Source organism: Cupressus sempervirens, chromosome 9, assembly GCF_028749045.1.
Source record: "Cupressus sempervirens isolate cs-2001-9-10 chromosome 9, ASM2874904v1, whole genome shotgun sequence".
Taxonomy (NCBI): domain Eukaryota; kingdom Viridiplantae; phylum Streptophyta; class Pinopsida; order Cupressales; family Cupressaceae; genus Cupressus; species Cupressus sempervirens.
The window spans coordinates 547,461,313-547,473,515 of NC_143126.1; positions in this window are offsets into that span (position 1 = coordinate 547,461,313).

A 12,203-nucleotide genomic window follows, 5' to 3' on the forward strand; every position below is an offset into this window, starting at 1 on the left:
TTTTAATATAATTTTATTTTTAAACAAAATTTAATTAAAAATTTAAATGTGATTTCATAATTTAATAGGTATGGCTGACCTGAATGATATTGATAACACTAAGCCAAAAAATAATGTTCCTTGAAATCCTCCACCAAATGATCTAGTACCCCCTCAAAACCATCCACCAAATGATCCCCCATCCCTGAAAACTCTCCTCAAATTGAAGATTTGATACAAGAAAATCTTATTGAACTAAGGGGTTTGCAAACCACATATAACACTTTACCTAAATTGGCTCCCATGTTATCCACATTAAACACCATAGTGAATAATATTCATACACTTACCAATGAAAAAAATGTTTCTCTTCACTGGTGTGATAAAATGCATGCCATGTTTGATGAGGGGTTGGACTATGGTGAGGTTGTGGCCCTAAGAATAAGTAAAGATGATATAGTTAACCTTTTTTTGAACCCAAAAATCTAGTAAAAAAGTAGACCACACAAAGCCCAAATTATCAATTAAATGGTGCACAAATGAGGCTATGCATGTGAACTCTTGGGATTGTTGATGGATGGTTTTTGAAAAACCTCCACACAAGAATTTAGAAGTGTCATTCTAGTTCATTAGAAAACTATATACTGAATTTGTGTTGGGCCTCATGATGAATTGCTGGAGCATGAGGCCCAACATGGGCGTAGAAGGAGGATCTCGTCAAGATAGACCCTTTGCCCAATGGAAGAAAGATGACACTTTTTTCTCCCCTACTAATGTCTCCCCCCCTCCTCCAGTGCAACATCCTGATATCATTGCAGAGGCTAGCTCTTAGACTATTAGAAGCATCCATGGATTGAGTAGCCTATTGATATCCTAGGCTAGGTCAGTGTTGCCTCCCTGTGTTGATGATGCTAGTGCAAGTTCATCATTGATGAGCTCATCACATGTTTGTGTGCCCCATATTTGCATAACATGCAAGAATATTTATTTGGGTCCCACTAGTGATCTTTCTAAGTATCAGTTTCTATTTGAGGAGGATGATATAGTAGACGTACCTACAAAGACTACACACTCTGATGTGAGAAAGGAGGGGCATGCAAAGCCATGTGCTCCTTCTATATCGGTACATGCATACATTTTTTTGTTATGACATATGTGATTTAAAGTTATTAATTATAATAGAACAATTTTAACCCATACCGACTTATACATGTATGTGCTCTTCATTCATGTTTAGTTGATGACTGAGGAGGAGCTTAGACAGGTTGATGATCTCATTCTCTTAGCTATTTCATTTGGCCTTGAGACATCTATGGTACATTATGTTGTGTTCTCATTATTTTTCTATCTGATATTGGAACATATATAGTATCTAATCTTTCTTTTCTCTTACAAGTATCACCTATTAGTGGGGGGCAAAGTGCGGGAGATGAGGCACAACCAATTGACAAGGGAAAGGTAATTAGGTTCTTTTGAAGTGATTAAATATCGATGCATTATTGTAAAATGTTTTTTCTAATGAAATTTAATTACACTCTTTATCATACAAGGCATGACTACTGGTGATGAGTCTAGGTAGATTTGGCATTGTAGACCCTCTTTCATTTCCATTTGTAGCAAGAGCCCCATTGTATGTATAAGTATCATTTATTTTTTATTTTCCTTATTTTTATAAACAAATTCAAAACTGATTTCCATGATATTAACAACTAGTCTTTTGTATCTCATAGGAAACACCTAGTGTGTAGGAGGCTGGATGTTAGAGTTTTGTATCTTTGCTCATACAACCATTATATCCAGAGGAGGAGTTGACAAAGGTAAGTTTTAGTTTGAATTCTTGATTATATGTTATAAATTCAGTATGCTATGAGTTATAATGTTATAGTTTAAGTTGTAGATCCATATGACAACCATACTTGAACATATATAGGCCACAATCAATGAGGTTCAAGCATTGTCGAGGATATATGAGAGGACTCTTGACTACCACAAGAGGTCAGTGAGAGATGTATTTATGATGAAAGTTTAAAACTATAAATATTCATTAAAAAAAGGATCATTATGCATTTGAGTAATTAAATGTTAGATACATAGAATCATATAAATTTAGTAGTCTAACTTTGGGTTTTCCTTTTTTGTTTATGTAGGAGGCATTTGATCCACCTAATTCAATGAAGAGGCTGCATTTTGATAATCCACCAGCAACATAGGATAGTATAGTTGTCATAGCATGTGTCATGAGACATTTTGAGATGGGATATGCTAAATTGTATACATACACATTGATATTATACACATTTCAATGGCATGATCAACCACATGTTGTATATGGATCTATGTATTTTGATATATATTTGCGTAATTTGTCTATGGATACATAATTTTGATATATATATTTGCATGATTTGTCTATGCATACATGTATTTTGATATATATTTTTGTTATTTATATGCACACGTATATACATATTAATTTAGTACAGTATTGTTCAATTTATCGTAGATCATGTTTATGAAATAACATTCATTTTGATCATGTTTGTTATATTTGATTCAAATGCAATAATTTATGAAGAGAATTTAAAAAACCTTTATTACCAAATTTTGATGCAATTTTTAATTTGAAATTATATCATATATGTTTAATTTTAAATGATCTTTGCAATCCCTTAAGATATCTATAATTAGCCAAATTCATGGCCAATTTGCCTCAAGAGCTTATTTTTGGTCACTATGTTATTATATACCTTGACGTCACCATCTATAGCATTCAACATTTCACCAATAGACCTACAAACTCTGAGTTATGACCCTCAAAAGATCGATCTCCAAATGCACTTAGAGCATCTTGGAGACTCTTTGGTACAAGGTGGCCGTGAACATTGCAAGCTCTTTGTGGCTAGAAAAAGAGTGTCACTAAAGTTCATCCACCCATTCAAAGCTCATGACACTGATGATTCGATGCCAAGATCAATGGTTTCAAAGTTACACAGTGATGCACCAATGAATAGAGGCACACTGTAAGTTTTGGCATCGAGCAAGATCAATGTACCAAATCCAAATAGAATGTGATCTCTCTAAAATGAATTAGGTTATTGTAGACCTTGACATCACCATCCTATAGCATTTTCTATTTCACTAATAGCCCCCACGATCTCTGAGTTATGACCCTTAGAAGATCAATCTCCAAACACACTTAGAGCATCTTGGAGACTCTATAGTATGGTGATGCCATGAACATTGTAGGCTCTCTGTGACTAGAAAAAGGGTGTTACAAGGTTCCACCCTCCAATTAGGAGCTAATGGTTTGATAATTTGATGCAAAGATCAATGGTTTCAAAGTTACGCAGTGATGCACCAACGAATTAAGGCACACAACAAGTTTTGGCTGAGTGAGATCACTGTGTGAAATACAAACAAAATTTGATCTCTACAAAATCAAATATGTTATTGTATACCTCAACATCACCATCTTGTAGTATTCAAATTTTCAGTGATAACCCCATGAGCTCTGAGTTATGACCCTTGAAAGATCTATCTCCAAATGCACTTAGAGCATCTTGGAGACTCTTTGGTACAGGGTGGTCGTGCACATTGTAGGATCTCCATGATTGGAAAAAGGGTGTCACTAGTGTTTACCTAACCATCCATAGATATTGGTACTATTGATTTGATTCCAAGATTAGTGCTTTCAAAGTTATGCAATGATGCACCAATAAATTGAGGCACATTGCAACTTTTGGCATCGAGTGAGATCGCTATGCCAAATCCAAATTGAATGTGATCTCTCCAAAATGAGATAGGTTATTGTAGACCTTGACATCACTATCCTATAGAATTTGACATTTTACTGATATCCCCCATGAGCTCCAAGTTATGACCCTTAGAAGATAAAGCTCCAAATGCACTTAGAGCATCTTGGAGACTCTTCGGTATAGGGTGGCCATGAACATTGCAGGCTCTCCACAAATGGAAAAAGGGTGTCACTAGGTTTACCTACCTATCTAGAGATAATGGTGCTGCTGATTCAATGCCAAGCTTAGCAGTTTCAAAGTTACACAGTAATGCACAAATGAACTAAGGTACACTGCAAATTTTGGCATTGAGTGATATCATTGTGTCAAATCCAAATGGAATGTAATATCTCTGAAATGAGATAGGTTATTTTAAACCTTGACATCGCTATCCTTTATCATTTGACATTTCACTGATAGCCCCCATGAGGTCCAAGTTATGACCCTTAGAAGATTGATCTCCGAACACACTTAAAGCTTCTTGGAGACTCTTTAGTATGGGGTGGACATGAACATTGCATGCTCTTTGCAATCAAAAAAAGGGTGTCACTATGGTTCACTCACCCATCTAGAGCTAATGGCATTGATGATTTGATATCAAGATCAACATTTTCAAAGTTATGCAGTGATGCGCCAATGAACTGAGGCACACTACAATTTTTGGCATTGAGTGAGATCGATGTGCCAAATCCAAAAAAAATGTGAACTTTGTAAAATGATATAGATTATTTTAGACCTTGACATCACTATATTTTAGCATTTGACATTTTACCAATAGCCCCTATGAGCTTGGAGTTATGACCCTTGAAAGATTGATCTCCAAATGCACTTAGAGCATCTTACAGACTCTTTGGTACAGGGTGGCTATGGATGTTGTAGACCCTCCACAACTACAAAAAGGGTGTCAATGGAGTTCATCTACCCATCTAGAACTAATAGAACTAATGATTCAATTCCAAGATCAACGGTTTCAAAGTTACATAGTGATGCACCAATGAACCAAGGCACACTACAAGTTTTGGTATTGAGTGAGATCGTTGTTCTAAGTCCAAATAGAATGTGATCTCTCCAAAATGAGATAATTTATTATAGACCTTGACATCACCATCCTATAGGATTCAATGTTTCACCAATAGATCTCATGTGCTTTGAGTTACAACCCTCAGAAGATTGATCTCTAAATGCACTTAGAGCATCTTGGAGACTCTTCGATACAGGGTAGCTACAAATGTTGTAGGCTCTCGATGGTTGGAAACATGGTGTCACAAGGGTTGACCCACCCATTTAGAGCTAATGGTGCTAAAAATTTGATGCCAAGATCAATGGTTTCAAAGTTATGCAATGATGCACCAATGAACTGAGGTACACTACAAGTTTTGGCATCGAGCGAGATTGTTGTGCCAAATCCAAATGGAATGTGATCTCTTCAAAGTGAGATGGGTTATTATAGACCTTGAAATCATTGTCCTATAGTATTTTATGTCTCCCTAATAGCCCCCACAAGCTCTGAGTTACAACCCTCAAAATATTGATCTCCAAACGCACTTAGAGCATCTTGAAGACTCTAAAGTATAGGGTTGCTGCAAACATTGCAAGCTCTTTGCAACTGAAAAAGGGTGTTACTAGGGTTTTCACACCCATCTAGAGATAATGGTGCTAATGATTCAATGCCCAGATCAACAGTTTCAAAGTTACGCAATGATGCACCAATGAACTGAGACATACTACAAGTTTTGGCATCGAGCGAGATTGTTGTGCCAAATCCAAATAGAATGTGATCTCTTCAAAATGAAATAGGTTATTGTAGACCTTGAAATCATTGTCCTATAGAATTTGATATTTCATCAATAGACCCCATGAGATCAGATTGATCTTCAAACACACTTAGAGCATCTTGGAGACTCTTCGATATGGGGTGGCCACAAATCTTGTAGGCTCTATGTGGCTATAAAAATGGTGTCACTAGGGTTCAACCAGCCATCTAGAGATAATGGTGCTGAAGATTTGATATAAAAATGAATGGTTTCAAATTTATGTAGTGATGCACTAATGAATTGAGGCACACTACAAGTTTTGGCATTGAGCGAGATCACTGTGCCAAATCCAAATGAAATGTGATCTCTCCAAAATGAGATAGGTTATTGTAAAACTCAACATCACCATCCTATAGAATTTAACATTCCACTAATATGCCCCATGATATCTGAGTTATGACCCTCAGAAGACCAATCTCCAAATGTACTTAGAGAATCTAGAGATTTTTAGGTACAGGGTGTTCACAAATGTTGTATGCTCTCCATGGTCAGAACAAGGGTGTAACTACAGTTAGTATTAAGTAAAAACATAATTTTTTAGGTCCCTCAACATTAATTACATTAAATTAACAATTTTATATTTACAATATCTTAATTGTTTCATCATTATTACATCAATACACAACTACAAAAAATCATACTATCAAAAAATGTATTATAAAAAATGGAATAGATTTTGCTTCATTCCACTCCTTATTTAGTTTTTATCTTCATGCATAGCTACTCTTTATGGTGTACCTACATTCCAATATCAAAAAAATATTAGTAAATAATTGTATTAACCAAGATAATCATTGGTTCACTAAATCATAACAAACAAAAGAACATAATAAGTAAATATACCTAGTCAAGTATTCTTGTAGGATCTTCTCTCTACTTTAGGGTCTTTGATAGGGCTTCATGATTAACATTAGTAATAGTGAAAAGATAATTTAATTTTGGTCTTCCTTGATGCTTCAACAACTTCACCTTTTCTGCTATAGTAAAATGTGAATATATGAGAATTTTTTTGTGCTTCTGATAGTCTTCGAATGTGGGAATTTTATTCCATCTAAGCATGTATGTCCACAACCATGTTCTAGCAACAAAAAATGGACCAGAAGGATATGTGAATTCATCATCATCTGTAATTGGTTGTGCAAGCAATTTTTTTACCTCTTACACAACATTGTTACCAATAATCTGATTTCTCATCATTCCCATATGGTGCAACCAATGTAAAGACATGTCCTGATTGAAGAAGATCTGATATATGGTTATGCTCAACTAAAATTTCCATGTCATCATTTCTGATAGAGGGTATGATAGCTAATAAAGTAAGTGAATGTGGATCCCATGTGTCCACCCACTCACTTGACTCACAGTATTGAAAACAACTAGGAAAAAAGTAAGCTAGTTGTTGTGTCCAAATGGTCCATGTACTAGAATTAGATTTTTGAAATGAATGCATTTTTTATGAATATCTAATAGTAGCACAATTTGATCTATCACCTATGGACCCTTCCTGAACCAACCAAAAGAACCTATGTATTTTTGAATCAAGAGTCCACCCCTATGATAATGTTGAACTACACCAATCAACAATGCTACGAGCGTCAAGAATCTTTGCTCCTAAAATATCCAATTGTTCCTTAACTAGAGCTCTCTTCACACATGCCCTTGCTCCATAATGTTCCCCTTTGCCATGACCAGACTAAAAAAAACTTCAAATATGAGGCAACCCCCTCTCGACATGCATGCTACGCAACCAATAAAATATGTGAGCATTCTTGAATTGACCTGTGCAATTATTTGACCAAATGATATGTCTATCCATAGAAATGTCATGCTCCTATAAGAAATCAAAATAATTCTCAAAACAATGTTTCACAAACTTGTGAGAGTGGTATCTATCATCACTCATGTAAAAATGGTACTCTCTAATAATCTTTTGATTATCTTTCGCACTATAAGGGGCATGTCTATATGTTATGTGGACAAACATAGAAAGTTGAATGGAGTTGTAATATTGAGATTGTGTCTCATTTTCGGGTTACAATGTGTAGTTTTCTATAAAGTGAAAAATTGATATAACAGTGCCAATGGGAAAATTTTGCATACACATTCTAAATTGTTGACCCAACCACTGAGACCTGTGACTATGCCTTGCATACTTGTAGAAAATATTTGTCTTGAAATTTGAAATAAAACTAGCCACACTGATTTCTTTTTCAACCAATTCACATATAGAGCCCTCACCTCCACTCTTCAATGTATATTTCACCATTTAATATACCTTTTTTTTACTATTTCCCTCCCAAGATCTTGTTTATGCCCCTCATTGAAACATGTGTCAAACTTATATATGTCACCACATTGTGAATACTTCTCATGTAAGAAAACATTTCTATAAAAGAAACAACCATCAACTCTAGGAGATAAAAATTGATCTAGCAAGTCTTTTGATGACTAATTAAAGAGGTTATAATAACCTTTGAGAAGCTCTCTTATCCTTCTCCTTACTATTTTTCCCAATGTTATTGAGAACACTAAAAAAAGATTCTTCACAATAATGACATTTCTTTCCATTTTCTTATGGGCATGAATCTTCTATTTGGAAAGCATAGGTCTCATCTTTTGCATCTTTAATAGGTGCATAAAAAGTTGACATTGCTCCACCACTATCTTGTTGCTGAAAAACATCTTATATAGTCTTGAAGCCCATAATCAAATGGTTCTTTGTGATTTTTTCCCTTTCAAATTACTAATAGTCATTTCATCAATTTCAATTAACAATTTTGGTGTTCTAGGACCTTCATTTTGGTTATAATTAGGAGATATGTAACATTCCTGTGCATTTTCATTTTTGACATGGTCAATCATGGCATTCATATTATGATCTAGTAAGTTTTCATTCTCCAAATTTTCAATGCTGGCATTATCATTATCAATTGGTACATTTTCATTCCCTAACTGAACATATTCATTTTCTGACTCTATGATTTCACCTCCAATCAATACATCATCAACTTGATTGAAATTTAACATACCTTGTCTCTTACTTTGCTAATTTACCCTATCGCTTTCCCTTTATGTTTCAATGTCTTCATTTGATACCTTCCTTTTGTGTTTAGCCTTTCAATGACTATTGCTCCCCATTCAGACAACAATAGTGAACACCTAATCAATTTTTGTAGCAACCTTTTCAAACAATGAGCCCCAAACAAATTTTTTTCTACAAACCTGTGAAAAAGCATAAAAAAAGTGATTTGTGGGTCTACAATGATAGAGAATATTTTGGTAAAATTCTGCCAGCAAACAGATTTGGGTATCTGATCCCATATCAAGTACCCAAAATCCATGCCCAAAATTTGGAGGGAAATCAAGTGGGGACAATAATATATAGTATTTATAGTCATATATATCATTTACTAGAGAACAATTAAATATTATTATTATATAATATAGTTAATCAAAGAATCTTGTTGAGTGGTGAAAATGAACCTGATCAAAGGAGGAGTTTTTTTTGCACAAGGTGAAAATATGAATATAAGTGTTGTGATGTGATCATTGATGGTGGAAGAACTAACAATTTAGTCTCAAAAAAGATGGCAATGAAGTTAAATCTCAAGAGGTAGAAACACTTCTATCTATACCATATTTCCTAAATTTAGGATGATTGCAAGGTCATGGTCAATGAGCAATGCCTAGTGAAGTTCAAGACTAGAAGCTACTAGGATGAGGTCATATGTTGCTAGGTAGGCTATGAAACTTTGCTAGGTATGTTGTACATGATTGATGAGAAAATATCTACACACTGACAAAGGCTGGAGTGAAACATAAGATGAAGTCATTGAAGGAGAAAGAAGAAAAGGTATGTAGTGTTGCCAAAATATGTTTTGTTGATGGAAATGAGTTTCTCAAAGGTATGAAGATAATGCAAGAGCATCCTAGGTGTGAGATAAATCATGCACTATTAATCTTAGATTGGTCTTGACAAGGCAGTGACAAAAAACTTAGCCATAATCTAGCACAATTACAATGTAAGATGAACACATAGTGTATGTCGAGTGATCAAAGCATGTTGAGCATAAGTTGCCAACCAATACATGCCAAGAAATATGGGTAGTTAGTGCCAAGTGACTCAAGTGCCAAGTAGTCTATACATGCTAAGTGATTTATGTGTTGAGTAAATAGAGAGTGTTGAGCTATTCAGAAGCTAAGTTACAATATTAGGAGCACAATGAAGGCCGAGGATTAGATTCTTTGGATGCCAAGTGAACAATTTTTGACATAGTTGTTTGTAATGGCACAAAATTGTATGCAAACCATTTTTGGGTTGACATAATAATATTTTATAATTATGATGATAAGTGTGGAGGTATATTGTGAATCCTTATGTAGTACGTGCAACCAATCAGAAAAAAGGAAGCATAATGCAACAATATGGATCAACCATAGTCATTGATTCCTACCTAATCCATCCTCACCAATGCTTATTTAACAAGGAAAAACCTAGAGAGTTTTTATGTGTATGAGGAGACAAATGCTAAGACTTTGGAGAGCATTCATGATGGCTGAGATGACTATGATAGAGTTATGCATTGAAGAATTAGTTTGAGAAGAACATAGTATAGAAGTGAAAGGATAGAGGAGACATAAATGATTAAGAGGATCAAGGTTTGATCAGTAAGGAGAATATTTGACATCAAGTAGAAAGGTGCTAACTGAAGGATCATGGTGTTGAATCATTCTAACAGGTGATATAAAGAAAATCTCTTAATTGAGTAGTCCTAATAGGATTTTGTAAATCTCCTAACCAAGTTCTTGCTTTATTCTAATTTTAAATCCTCAAACAAGGTGAGACCTAATTGTCTTTGTAAGCCTTTAATAGGGAAAAGATTTTACAGTGTAGATAATAGATTATGATCAAACACATTGTAGCCATAATAGGATACACTTTAAAATTGTAGTAGATAAGATTTGTGGGTGTCATCCCCACCCCAATTTCACCTTCTCATTGGAGGGTTTTTGGGTAACCAGTTTACTGTGTTACGTGTTATTTATTTTATGCTATGGATGTGATGCATGCTATGTTATTTTAGTTTAATGTTAAGTTATGAGATGAATGTTGATGATATGTTTTAGAGGAAAATTTTTTAAGTGTTGATTCACACCCCCCACCCCTCCCACCCCCCTCTCAGAACTTACTCCCCCCCGCTTTCCCAAAACTTACTTTCCCATTGTTATTTCCAACAATTGGTATTAGAGCTTTGTACACTAGAAACAAATTTTTTACAACTTTGGAGATAAGATCTTGAAAATGGAAGTGTACAAGTTGGGAAAGACTATTGAGAACCAAAAGATTTAAATATAGCTTGCCCTACATCAACTCAAGGAGGTAAGAGATGAATTATAGTGTTCATTGAGTAGAAGAAAGAAACTGGCTATTCAACCAAATGACACTCAATACCAAAATGAAGACACTACTAGATTGTTTGAGGATGAAAAATCAAGTAAATTTGATGCAATAGTTGTAGATCTGATGGAAAAGAACAATGCCCTAACTGAAGAGGTTAGAAATATTAAAATAGAACAAGAAGTCCAATCAGTATTGCTATGTGATGTGATTGAATAGAAAAATAAAGATGACGAAGAAAAAGTCATGATTGAAGAGGACAAAAAAATATTGATCCAACAGATTTGAATAGAAGACATCAAATGTGCAAAAGCTTGCTAACATGCAATTAGATACAATGAATCAATTGATGCTTGAAACCCATGGATTGAATGGAAAGAAAATTGAGGTCAAAACCCTAAAGTTATAGAATGATCAACTAAAAAATGAACTAAGAGCAAAAAAATTAATTCATTGAAATATTCATCAAACCAAGTGAGGTCATCAAACACTTTGAGAAATGGTGAAATCTGCATGTCCCAATAATGATACTACTAGATTGGGATACACTAATACTAAGGAAGGAGAATCATCTAAAAGTGGTGAGAAAAGGAATAAAAAAGGTAAGAATTTCAAACCTACTTTTCATAATGGTGGAAAATTGGGTCATACAACAAATGTTTGCAGGAGCAAAACTGACAACCAGAACCCTAAGTAGAAATACAGAGGATACTTCTACAATTGCAACAAACAAGGACATCAAGAAAATGAAAGTAAGACCAAGACCATGAGCACTTAGATATTTGAAGGATACTACTACAATTGTCAGAAGTATGGACACAAATCATATGAATGTAGATCTAAGGCCAAGTGAACATCAAACAAGTAGACAAAGGTACACCAAAATGGAAACTCCTATGATTGGGATTACAAAACAAGGTATAATTGTCACTATTGTCAAGAATATGGACATATTCATGATAATTGCATTAGAACAAATTTTAGAGGAAAATACAATAGATGGTTGAGTAAAACTATATGCTTTAGTTGTCTCAAGACTGGTCATGTCAGTAGAAACTATCCAACTAGGTCACCAATGCCAAGTAATGAAACTAGTAAAGGAAAAGAAAAGGTCAATGTTGAGAAGGTAAAGGTGTAGATGAACAATACATGGAAGAAGAAGAAAGAATGTAGTACATTAAGCTCATATGAGGTCACTTCATCCAATGGAATAGGTGG